Genomic DNA, 13,397 nt, shown 5'->3' on the forward strand with positions numbered 1-13,397 from the left:
GGACCGGGAGGGGCTAGTCCAAGAAAGGGAACAAATAGAGTGAAGCACAGGAGTGGCCCCATGTGTTGGGTCTCGGATGGGGCTGCAGGGGCACTATGGAGGCAGGGGGACTAGCCAATGTGGCTGGGTGGCAGGAGCCCTGCAGGTGACCTCTTGGAATGAGAAAATAAGCAAGGTCATGTGGTGGCCTCAGGAAGGGCTGGGGGCATGGCTGGCTCTTCATCAGCATAGAGGTAGGGAGGGGGCAAAGCAGAAAGTCCTGTCTCAATCCCCTACTTTCCCTGCGTGTTGATACCAGGGCTTTTGGGTATTTGTCCTTGTTTTCTCGTTTGCCTCCTTCTCATCCCCATCCCTGTGGCTGCAGTCCTGGTCCCCTGTCCTGCCCTGGGGATGCACAGGCTGCCTGTGGAATGAGTGAGGAAGGATGGGAGGACTGATGGAGTGGTGGATAGACAATTAAGGGAGGAGCAGGTGAGAGAGAAGGAGGCAAAGAGTGAGCGACTGCATGGCTGTGAAAAGCAAGGAAAGTTGGTGAGGAGTGTCCAGTACCAGAGGGGCCTTGCGTGTGGGTGGATGGAAATGAACAATTCGTCAAAAAAAGAACACTACATAGCCAGGTGTAGTGGTGGATGCCTGTGGTCCCAGCTACTCGGGATGCTGAAGTGTGAGGATCACTTGAGCCCAGGAGGTCAAGGCTGCAATGAGAGATGATCGCACCACTGCACCGCTGCACTCCAGCTTGGGTGACAGAATGAATTCCTGTCTCCAAAACAAAACAAGACAAAACAAACAAAAACAGAAAAGGGGGAACACTACAGAAAGGTGAGGGCCATTCTGTGTTCTCACTCAGGACGCTGCACACAGGATAGTCCCGGATGGTGAGATGGAGGTAAGGACATTGCTGTATGAGCGGAGAGTTGGCTGAGCTGCTAGAATCCCTCTGAAATGAAGCAGTGCAGGAATGGGGAGGGGAAGGTTGTCAACCAGCCAGCATACTCTTGGGCCTGTGGGAGTGGAGAGTGTCCACGGTTCACTTGGGGTCCCATGGGCCTTGCCAGCCCTGCACTGGGCTTTGGCATGAAGGGGTAGAGGAGCTCTTCCAAGCTCTGACTGGTGTCTTGGTTACTAAATCCTGAGGGTGGCATGATGGGAACACCAGTGGGGAGCCTTTGGCTAGGGTGTTCTGTGAGTGGGGCAGCGTGAGGTGGAAGTTGCCTCTAGATGTCGCCATCTGACCACACTAGTGTCAGCTGCCGCCTGAGTTGGAGGAAAGTGTTCCCGAGATGTGGCCTGAGGCTCATCTCCAGCCCAAGCTGGGCCTCCCGGGGACTGCAGCCTGGAGCACCCTAGGGAAGCCTCCTGCGACTAGAGATGTCTTTGGGGCTGGGAGCAAGTGTGGGTGGAGGAAGGGCTGGGTCCCTGTGGTCACCCAGCCCTGTCTTGTAGGGAAGGAATTGCTGGGGTCCCAGGAGGAGCCAGAGCCAGGCAGTGGGCTCCAGATGGTGGGGAGTGGCTGCCACCTTGACCATATTCCCCCGCATGGCTGTTCCCCTCTGTGGACCTCCCCTTGCCTCTGACTCCCATCCTCCCACCCCATTCCCTACAGCCAGTCCCCACAGCCACTCTTCCAGCAGCCCTGGGGGGGCCATTCCCATCTGTCTTCCCCTGTCCCAGTTCCAATAATGGACCACACCACCTTTATCCTCTCCACCCTAAATGACGGCTGTCCCTCTAGTCAGTTCCACCCACCACACCGCCGTGTGTGGTGACATCCTGACCATGTCACTCCTTTGCTCTGAACCATGGCTCCCCCTCACCCTAAGGAGGAAAGCTCAGACTCCCTCTCCCCAGGGTGGCCTCTCCAGCCTCCTCCATCTGCTCCTAGCAGGGTAGGCATGGCCATCATGCAGAGCTCCATGTTCCTAGAACATGCCAGGCCTTTAGCCTTGCTGTTTCCTCTGCTAGAACGCCTACCACTGCACCGTCCACCTCCGCCTGGCTTGCTCCTGAGACTCAGCATGACTCTACTGAAGCATCCCCTGCCCTGGGAAGACTTCCTGGCTTTCCAGGCAGTACCAGCTCCTGTCTCCAGTTCCCATGGCACTGGGACCTCCATCACATCTCCTCAGATAGCTCCCCCATGTCTGTCGGTTTGTCTGCCCTCTTGGCAGCACCAGGGACCTCCTCTGACTCTCCTCTGAGTCTCCAGGGATCAGCCCAGTACCTGGTATGAAGTAGGCACTTGTACATGCATTTAAAATGTTAGGGAGGAAAGAGTGGGAAAAGAGAAAGGGCCCTTGTCTTTCCTCACAAGCTGAAATCACCTCTTGCAAGCATTGGGCCTGTGCCCTGGTTATCCCTGGGATGGAGCCCAGAACCCTCCACCTTTTGCTTCTTGCTATGGGCTTTTTGTTTTGAGACAGGGTCTCACTCTGTTGCCCAGGCTGGAGTGCAGTGGCACGATCACGGCTCACTGCAGCCTCAACTTCCCCTGGCTCAGGTGATCCTCCCACCTCAGCCTTCCGAGTAGCTGGGGCTACAGGTGTGCTCCATCACCTGGCTAATTTTTGTATTTTTTGTAGAGACAAGGTTTCGCCATGTTGCCCCAGCTGGCCCTGTTATGGATGTAAAGATAACCACAAATTCTTTGACACTCTTTCCATCAAGCAGTGGGGTCAATTCCTCTCCTCTTGGATCTGGGCTAGCCTTAGGGACTTGCTTATAACTGTCTCATGCATGTCCGTGTAAAGAGAGTCCACCAAACATGCTTTGTGTAAGCAACGAGGCTGTTTATTTCAGCTGGGTGCAGGCGGGCTGAGTCCGAAAAAGGAGTCAACAAGGGTGGTGGGATTATCATGAGTTCTTTTTTTTTTTTTTTTTTTTTTGAGGCGGAGTCTTGCTCTGTCGCCCGGGCTGGAGTGCAGTGGCCGGATCTCAGCTCACTGCAAGCTCCGCCTCCCGGGTTTACGCCATTCTCCTGCCTCAGCCTCCCGAGTAGCGGGGACTACAGGCGCCCGCCACCTCGCCCGGCTAGTTTTTTGTGTTTTTTTTTTAGTAGAGACGGGGTTTCACCGTGTTAGCCAGGATGGTCTCGATCTCCTGACCTCATGATCCGCCCGTCTCGGCCTCCCAAAGTGCTGGGATTACAGGTTTGAGCCACCGCGCCCGGCCGAGTTCTTAACAGGTTTTGGGATAGGTGGTGGAGTTAGGAGCAATGTTTTGCGGGCAGGGGGTGGATCTCACAAAGTACATTCTCAAGGGTTGGAGGAATTACAAAGAATCTCTCTTAAGGGTGGGGGAGATTACAAAGTACATTGATCAGTTAGGGTGGGGCAGAAACAAATCACAATGGTGGAATGTCATCAGTTAAGGCTATTTTCACTTCTGTGGCTCTTCAGTTGCTTCTGGTGATCTGGATATATACGTGCAGGTCACAGGGGATATGATGGCTTAGCTTGGGCTCAGAGGCCTGACAATATCTAATAGAATATAGTAAGTCTTTACATATGTCCTCACTTAATGTAGTTCTTGGAAATTGCAGCTTTAAGCAAAATGACGTACAAGGAAACCAATTTTATCATAGGCTAATTGATAAAAACAAGAGTTAAGTTCCTACAGCATATTTCCGGTCATGGAAATATCAACAAATGTCCAAATAAGGACCCAAATGCTTCTCATATTAAACACCGACTAAGAAAGACTAATAGAAACAAGGCCAGGTGTGGTGGCTCATGCCTGTAATCCTAGCACTTTGGGAGGCCGGGGAAGGCGGATCGCCTGAGGTCAGGGATTTGAAACCAGCCTGGCCAGCATGGCGAAACCCTGTCTCTACTAAAAATACAAAAATTAGCCGGGCGTGGTGGTGGGCACCTGTAGTCCCAGCTACTCGGGAGGCTGAGGCATGAAAATTGCTTGAATTTGGGAGGCGGAGGTTGCAGTGAGCTGAGATGGTGCCACTGCACTCCAGCCTGGGCAACAAGAGCAAATCTCCGTCTCAGAAAAGAAAAGAAAGAAAGACTAATAAAAACAAGTAATACAATTATTTATCCAGTTATTCTAGTGCAAGGTCATGGATGACTAGAGCCTATCCCAGCAGCTCAGGGCACCAGGCGGGAACCAGGCCTAGACAGGATGCCATTGCCTTGAGTACACTCACATTCATGCAGGCTGGGAGCATGCAGACAAGCTAGTTAATCTAACATGCACATCCTTGGGATAGGGGAAGAAGCCAGAATACCCGGAGAAAGTCCGCTACAGACTCCACACAGACAGTAGCCCCAGCCAGAAATAGATTTTTTTCCTTATCAGTGTTGTAACAAAATAATGTAGAGCAAAATGAGCCGGGAGTGGTAGCACACCCCTGCAGTTCCAGCTACTTGGGAGGCTGAGGCAGAAGGATCGCTTGAACCCAGGAGTTTGAGGTTACAGTGAGCTACGATTATGCCATTGCATTCCAGCCTGAACAACCGAGGGAGACCTGTCTCTGAAACAAACAAACACATCATTAAAAAAATAATAATAAAAGCTTTCAGTGACATCCTCCCATTTCTGCCTCCCACCATCCTCCCCTGCTTCCAAGGAGTCAGGAAAATGTCACAATCCCTTCATGATGTGCAAGGCTGAGTGTGACCTGGCCCTGCCCACTCTTCGACCCCATCTCATACCTCTACCACTTCTGTGCTTCAGCCACTGAGTTGCTTCCAGTGAGGGAGTCTCTCTGTTAACTGGACATAGTAGGGAATCAATTTGTGATAATTTGTGATCATAAACTAGGTCACATTTCTGAGCCTGTGCTCAGCACAGAGCTGTGCTGAGCACTTTACATGTATTATCTCATTTAATCTTAATGCAATCCTATGATCAAGTATTATTAATGCATTTTACAGGTGAAGAAACTGACCCTGGGCAGGTAAAAGGATGTGCCCAAGGTCACAAAAATAGCAAATGCAAAGCCGAGTTTGAAACCCTGGTGTCTGACTCCAAAGCTTCCTCAGTGATCATGTGATTCTGTTGAATATGTATTGATGTGATAAGAAGCACATGCTCCACCTGCTCCCCAAAGGCCTGGCAGCAACTTAGGAAGGAGAGTGAGCTGTTGGTCTATGGAAGCATTCTAGCAAGAGCTGGAGAGCACTAGGCAAGACATGAATTGGTCGGAGTGTGTGGGCCCCACCCTGAGGCTAGGACCTCTGCCTATGCCTGGGATAGGGGGCTGTGTGCCTGCATGGGTCATGGGATACCCTGTATATGGCCTTTCCCTGTGTCCGGGCCAGCCCAGTCCTTGGGGCTGGGGGTGAACAAGAGCAGGTGGAAGCTTGGGGAGCCCGCCTCAAGCAGGCAGAGTTCAGCAGACCACAGCCTGTCCACTGTCCTGACCCTGTGGCCCTGGACTGGCCTCTGACCCCTCTCTCTGCCCTGGGCCTGGCACCTCTGGCTTGGGGAAGGGCCCAGAACTACTCAGGCACACAGTAAGGCCTGCCCTCCCACCTATTACCAGTCAGAATTTGTCTCAACTAAGTGAGAAATAGAGATGGGGAGAGAGAGAGAGAGAGAGAGAGAGAGAGAGAGAGAGGTGGGGGGGGAGAGAGAGAGAGAGAAAGGCAATTGCATAAGAAGATTTGAACAAAAATGGTTATGGCACTGGTGTTTGTAAGAAAGAGAAACTAGACACCATTGACATGTCCTCCTCGAGGGCTGGACAAAGAGATTCTGATGTGTCCATCTTGGCAGACTTTAGAAATAAATAGGAAAAGAAAAAGTGATGGGGGAAGATCTTCATAGTTTATCTGACAGGAAACTGCTAATTGTCAATACTGTAAATGTCGGGGGGAATTGATCACAAAACAGAATGTACAGAATGTACCCCAAGTTGAAATCCTTCCCCCAGCCCTCACACACACTTCCACCAGCTCCCTCGTGACTTACCCTATTGGCCAGTGGCCAGAGGGTGGGGGAGGGGACTTATCTTGGGAAGTGGATGAGATCACCCCAAGGCTGGCTGATTTAGTACTGGGTAACTTTTTCCACCCTTATGGCTCTCAGAGGCTTCTGTGCTGGCTCCTAAACCTTGGCGCCAGCCTCAGGCTGGAGGGGGGTTATGCTCCCCCTCCCCAGGGTGGAGATGGTGGCCAAAGCCGGATAGGGCACAGGTGCTGGACTGACACAGAGATGGAGTGGCAGAGGGGGTCTGGGAAGTTCCGGGGCTCAGCTGGGACCCTATGAGTACTTTGCTCCCAGCAGATCTGGGTGTCCTGTCATTTCCCAGGGACCTGTGTGTGCAGAAAGTGCATTTTGTGGATACAGGAATATCCCAGAAGATAGCCACTGTGTGAAGAGCTGAGGGGTTTCCCTGGCAGTGCCTCTAACACCTTGGCATGTCTTGGGATTCCAATCAGCCAGCCAGGTTCTCCTCAGACAGGACTCCCCTTGTTTCTGGGCAAAATTCTGGTGGGGATGGTTGTGGGGGGAAGACGTAAGTCTGTGTTGGGAAAGGGATTGGGGCTCAATTCCAGCTCAGCAAGTAACTATTCAGTTCAACTCACTGCCTGCCCCCACCTCCCACACCCCCACTCTCCCACCCCCCAGAGCCCATCAGGCCACTTCCAGCTTTAAGGAAACTGCAGTGTGTCCCAATCCCCCGAGCACAGTCACACCTCTGAGCCTTTGCCCAGACAGTTGTCCCAGCCTGACCACATTTCCCCTCTCCAGCTGCCTTTGTCAAACCCCACCCTGGAGCTGGGTCAGGTGCCATCTGTCCCCAAGTCAGTGTCCATCATGTCAGCTTGTCTGTGTTCAGCTGGGATGAGCCTGAGGGCAGGAGCTGTGTCCAGGGAAAATTCTAGGACATACTGGATGAAGGAAAGGGTGGGCTCCTCGAAGGGGTCAGGGGTCGGGAGAGGACCAACTGTGTGCTCAGACCAGCTGTTCTGTGCCAGGGCCTCGAGGGGGGAACCTAGGAGCCTCAGGCCCCTCAAACCCCACAGCAAACAGTGAAAGAACAGGGGTGGGGCACTCTGCCTGGGCTCTGCCGGCGAGGAACAGGAACTGGGCAGAACCAGAGTGAGCTGGAGTGTCTCCTCCTTAGCCTGGGCCCTGGGCAGCAGGGCTGCGAATGGAATTCTCCAGTTGGATGGAGCTATTCCTGGAAAATCCCCATATGCCCTCCCAGAAATGTGCTTTTGTGCCTGGCTCTGGCTCCTTCAGAGTTGGAGGAGAAGGGACCTTTCTGCTGCTGGGTAACTCAGGCAAGGCCCTTACCCTCTCTGGACCCCTGGGCCTGGAATCCAGGACAGATGAACAAGGATTCATGCATCTATTGAGTGCCATCTGTCAGCCTCACTAAATTCTCTCACCCGCCCTGAGAGGCAGGGATCAGGGTTCCCATGATTTGAGAAGGAGGTAGATGCTCAGAGATGCCAAGTGACTTACCCAAGGTCACATGGCTGAGTCGGGACTCAAGCCCCCACCGATTGAGGGCCAGCCTGCATGCGGTTCCAGCCCCCCACCTGCATTTAGGGTCTCTGAATGGGCAGAGTGAGCCTGCAGGCTGAAGATACCACTGCCAGCTCAGGTCCACCTGAGGCCAGGCCTGGCCCTGTGCCTGCCACTAAGAATAACTCTGGTGGTTCTGGGCATGGATCGTGGCCCATCACCTGGGACCTATTTTTGTCCTTCGGGTAACAAGGAAGTCTCACCTTGTGCAGTAACCATTTGGGACAAGGATGGAACATGTGACCCCCAACCCCAGCTGATCTTGCTGCCCTGCCGGAAAGTGACCCCAATAGGGAAGGGCAGGGCGTGCCCCAGCCACTTCCCAGAACCTGGCTTCCTACCCCCATCCCCCTCTTCTCAGCAGCCCATACCCCTGCATACACACACACACCATAACCAGGGTGCCCAGAGCATCTGCGTTTGTCCTTAGGATCCATTGCCACGCCTCATGCAGTGGCAATGCCACTTACTCACATCTAGCTGTGGACCAAGCCCATTTCCTCAGGTTCTAGTCAGAGGGCTCTAGAACCCAGGTACAGCGGCCAGCCAGGGATCTAGCATCTAGAACTGGACATTCAGAATTGGGGGCCTGGAATCCTATGGGGCAGTGGCTGATGGCATTTGAAGAAATCACAGAAGCTGTGGACATGACTACATCCACTCTGAAAGGTCAAGTGCCATTTCAGGGATCAACCCCAAAAGCGTTTTAGAGAAGGGGTGATCCCTGTATGGAGTGGAGCACAGAGGGCACCCCAGCAGATTTAGAGGAGCTCCTTTCTGCTGAAACCAGGCGCGTACACATGTGTGGGGATGGGGTGGTAAGGGTCATGTCCAGAACCTAGTAACATAAAATAGATGCATAGAAAAAAGACTGGAAAGAAATCTGGTAAAAACATTACTGTAACAGCAAAACCAAGAATGACTGCAGCTGTAATGACAATAATAACAGAAGCTGTTCCATTTTTTGAGAGCCAGTTATGTGCCAGCCTCTGTGCTAAGTAAGGGCTTTGCTTGTATTATCTCAGTTAATCCCCACAGCGTGCTCTTCTCCGGGTGGGGGTGGTTGGGCAGTGGCCTGTGGGGTGAGCTCTATAAATGTGGTTTTTTTTTCTGCCAGGTCTGCAGCTTCCGCAGAGGTGGACAGAGGAGCCCCTAGGCCCCATCCATAGGGGATGTCGTGCTCTCCCTGCCAGCAATGCAGGGTGTGAGATGGCATAGCCAGCCCCCCTTGGGGATGCCTTCGGGGAGCCAGCCAGGCCCACTGAGCTAACCTCAGCCCCCACTTGGCCCTACTCCTCTAGGCGTTGGGGCTCAAAATAGCAGCCGCTAGAGAGCTGACAATCAAAGGCCAGCTATAAAAAGGCCCCTCAGTCTGGGCTCTGTCGCACACGGCTCATAGAGCCTATTTCAGGGGAGAGGGTGCCGACGTGCCAATGGAAAATCCATAGGGCGGGAGTCTCCCAAAGTGGGAGACCCATGTGCCTCCCTCTCCCCACCCCGGCCCCCAGCCCAAGTGCTCACGTGCACACACACTCACACTTTGCAGCCCTTAGCCTGCCTTCCTCACCACTGGACCCTGTCATCTCCACCACAGCCCCGGAGAGGGATGAGGGGACTGAGGCTCAGAGAAGGGAAGTGACTTGCCCAGGGTCACGTGGCTGGGAAGTGGACAGGATGGCTGCCAGATGGGTCCCTGTGGCTCACAGTCCAGTGCTCTCCCGTGAAGAAAGCCGCGTCATTGAGGAAGCCAATACATTGTTCTCTGGAGTGCCCAAAGCTCAGAGATGGGGCCAATGGTCGGGTGTTCTGGGTTGGACTGAGGGTGAGTAGGAGCTGAGGGTGACCTGTGGTCTTAGTCTCCACATCCAAGAAATCTCACTAGAAACCCTCAGGCCAGTTCTGAGGGGACCTTGCCTGGCTGTGGGAGAGGCGGCTGGAGCGGGTCCTCATCTGCACTGAGCCCAGCCCAGCCCCCTCATCCTATCCCTGTGACCACCCCACGCCCTGCCCCGCCCAGGCCCCCAGAGACTGGCAGGCCCTGCCAAGTTTCCAGGGAATGTGTCAGATAAAGGGCTGGTGCTCATGACTCTCTCCCACCCAGCAGCTATCTCTGACCCTGCTGCCACTACCGCTGCCACTGCCACTGCCACCGCCACTGGGAGTTGGATACGAATAGCAACAGCCCCAGTGAGTGGGCACCCACAGGGACACCAACCATGTCTTTAGGTGGCCAGCCTCAGCCTCAGACTGAGGATAAGTCTCCAGGTTCCCCTTTTCATCAGTTCCAGCCCCACCTAGCTCCCCCATCATCCCGGGGCCCAAATCCTGCCACATCTTAGGGTGAAACTCCAAGCCTCATCCCCTGTGGCTGCTGCCTCAGCAGGGGGAATCTGGAGGGGATGCCATCGCCACATTGATCCTGAGCTGGGGCCTGAGCCCTGCCCTCCTCTGGGGAGCTTGTGACCTGGAGCTGGACATTGTCCCTCTCAGGGCCCACAAGCAGGGCAAGGTGGCACAGCAGCCCCTGGAGAATTACAGATAGCCAGCTGAGGCCTCTCCAGGGGCTGGGTCCCCCGTTGTCCTGGTGACCACAGTCTGGCCTGGCTTCTGAGTGCCCCTGTGAACTCTGACTTTCTGGTCAGTGGGGATGTGAAGAAGGTGAGGGTCCTCATGTCTCACAGATAGGGATCACTGGGATACGACCACTGGGTGGTGTTGGGGGGGCCCTGCATGAGTTCTGTGACACTCCTGTGAGGGTGTGAGGGTGGCTGTGTCACTCTAAGTGGCTGTGTCACTCTAAGGCTGTTGTCATGGAATCCATGGTGAGTGTAGTTGTGACACCAGAAGCAGGAGATCCAGGGAGCCTCATCTCCACCTGTGACACATGGGGGTGATGGAGGGAGCCGAGTCCCAGTCCCCACGTCAGTGATCCCTGCAGCTCTCACAGCCTGACTCATTGCATGGCCCGGACCTGGTATCCCCAGCCTCCTTACCCCTGGCTCTGGCGCCTTTCTCTCCTCGTGTCCTCCCTGTTCTCAGGTGACTCTTACTCTTTTGTCCCCCCTATGTCACCCACCTGCCAAAGGGGTCCCAGGGAGGAGGTCGGGGATGCTAGGGAAGACGAGGAAGGGTGGGCCGAGGCAAGCTCTTCACACACTCACACATTCTGATGTATGCATCACACAGACCAGACTGCAGCATACACTTATACACCCACAGACACACGTGTGCACACATGCGTGGTAGAGTGACCAGGCCACTAGGAAGTCTCCCATGCTCCGTCTTTCAACACCAGCCCTGTCTGGTAGGCCCCCACCACCCCTTAAGTCAGGGCCCCACGCCGCTGAGTCCCTCACATTAGAAATGCATCGTCCCGCCACAGCAGCATGTCTGGAGGTGACGTCCTAGGAAGAACTTCTCCCAGGAGGCCCCAGCTAGAGTCCTGGGTGGGTGTAGGTAGGTGTGGGTGGGGTGGGATCTCTGAGACTGTTGCTTTATTTGTGGGTGAGGACCAGACTGACCTCTGGGCCTCTGGCTTCAAGAGCCCTAATTGCTGGGGCTGGAAAAAGTTTAAAAATATCCTCATGTTTACATTCTTTCCAAGCTGCCTCCCGATCCTCCGAGCTGGGTCCCTTTGATCTGGCCTAGTGCCTCTGGAAGGGGCCAAGGAGAGGGGCAGCATGAGGCTCTGCTGGGACCAACCCCACAACCCCCTCCAGCTCCAGCCCAGAGCCCCGTGAGACCCTGGACATCACAGACTTAGTGAGCACCTGGACACTGGAAGGGAGCTGGGGCTAGAAGGGATGTCTTGCACTCTTGCATTGGGGCTGGAGCTGGGGCCCCTCTCCAAACTCCCTCCCAAAAGCCTGGGCCTCTTGGGACCTCTAGGGAGTGTGTGTAAGTGTGGGGCTGTAGGTCCCTCAACAATCCATGTACTGGGGAAAGCCACATTTACTGAGCCCTGTAGTGCCTGGCACTGTGCTAAATGCATTGTGCAGGGATTATTTCATGTAGTTTGCCTAACTACAAAAACTTGTATCACCAAGTAAGCCAAGGCTCAGAGAGGTGAAGCAGTTTTCCTGGGAACACATCGCATGGATAAGCACAACAAATGCTCTTCTACCCAGACAGCTATTGGTTGGCCCCCACCTTGCTCTAGCAGGGGCGAGGCCCTGACTGCAGAATGAAGCCTGCCTCACTAGCATTAATCTCCACAGGCATTCACTGGCCCTGCCAAGCCTAAAGACCAATCAGCTTTGTGTCTCTCTTCCTCTGCAACCCAGGACAAGCCACACCCCCTCTCTGATCCTCACCTTTCTCTCTTTCTCTATTTATGTAGAGATAGAGTTTCACTTTGTAGCCTAGGCTGGCCTTGAACTCCTGGCTTCAAGCAATCCTCTCACCCTGGCCTCCCAAAGTGCTGGGATTACAGGCGTGAGCCACTGCACCTGGCCACCTTCCTCTGCAGAACGAGAGTTTTTTTTTTTTTTTTTTTTTTTTTGGAGACGGAGTCTCGCTCTGTCGCCCAGGTTGGAGTGCAGTGGCGCGACCTCGGCTCACTGCAAGCTCCGCCCCCCGGGTTCACGCCATTCTCCTGCCTCAGCCTCCCGAGTAGCTGGGACTACAGGCGCCGCCACCTCGCCCGGCTAGTTTTTTGTATTTTTTTTTTAGTAGAGACGGGGTTTCACCGTGTTAGCCAGGATGGTCTTGATCTCCTGACCTCGTGATCCGCCCGTCTCGGCCTCCCAAAGTGCTGGGATTACAGGCTTGCGCCACCGCGCCCGGCCACAGGAGAGTTTTATATCCCCAGATGCCCAAGGAACCCGGGCCCTTGTCTGTGGAGAAGGGGCTTGTGGACCTGGCAGACAACTTCAGCACCGACACAACCAAGAGTGGTCTGGGGCCTGGAGGCCCAAGGAAGAAGCCCTCAAACTAGAAAAGATGCCTTCATTTGTCCTGGTATCCTGTCATCTACCCTTTCGTCTGTGGGTCTCCCACCCACCTGATTACCAACCCACCCATCCATCTACCCACCAATCCATCCGGCCATGCATCTGCCTAGCCATCCACTTATCCACTCACCCACGCACCCTCCTATCTCCCTACTTATCCATCTAGGATGAAGGCCAGAAAGTGGTGGTTATAGCTCAAGTGACGCATCTTATGGCTGTATGAACCTACAAACTTCCCTCCTTCTCTTTGCAATTCACCTTTCCATCTTTACAAGAAGGAGCTGATCTGGGTGATCTCTAAGGCCCTGCTGGGAGATCTTGGGGTAGCAGAGACCACCTGAATGCTGTGGACATTTCCAGAGAGGTAACATGGTCCTCGACCATGTTATGCCATGTGCCCTGGTTCTAAGACTCCCAGCTACGGCCCTTAACTTCCCTGACCTTCAAGATTCCCCACTGAAAAATGGGGCCAATAATCCACCCTTGTAGGTTGATGGAAAGATTAGATGAGACACTACCTCCAGAAGGTTTGCACCCTGAAGATTTCTGAGTGCATGCAGGCCGAGCAGAGGATATCCTGGCAGAGGGGCAGGGAAGCCCTGCCTGGACAAGGGTAGTCAGCAGAGCCTGCAGTGGGGGTACCTGAGCCAGAATGACAGGGGCCAGCCTCAGAGTCCAACCCCTGGGCTGGGATCCTAGCTGAGTCTTCGCCAGATTGCCCGCCCTGTCTCTCTTAGCTGGGCTTGGCCCCTATCCCACAGAATCTGCCAACAGTGGAGAGATTATCTCCTAAAAATAGGGCCTGGGCCCCACAGAGGTTGTTTTTCTCCCTTCCCCGTGATTTACCATCATCAGCTCATGGTGCTTGGGACAGCAAGTCCCACCTTGACTCCCCAGAGATGGTTGCGAAGGGGACATAGGGGATCAGCTTGTATCTGGGGTCACCCACAGATC

The sequence above is a fragment of the Chlorocebus sabaeus genome, chromosome 5 (assembly GCF_047675955.1).
Source record: "Chlorocebus sabaeus isolate Y175 chromosome 5, mChlSab1.0.hap1, whole genome shotgun sequence".
In the NCBI taxonomy this organism is placed as follows: Eukaryota; Metazoa; Chordata; class Mammalia; order Primates; family Cercopithecidae; genus Chlorocebus; species Chlorocebus sabaeus.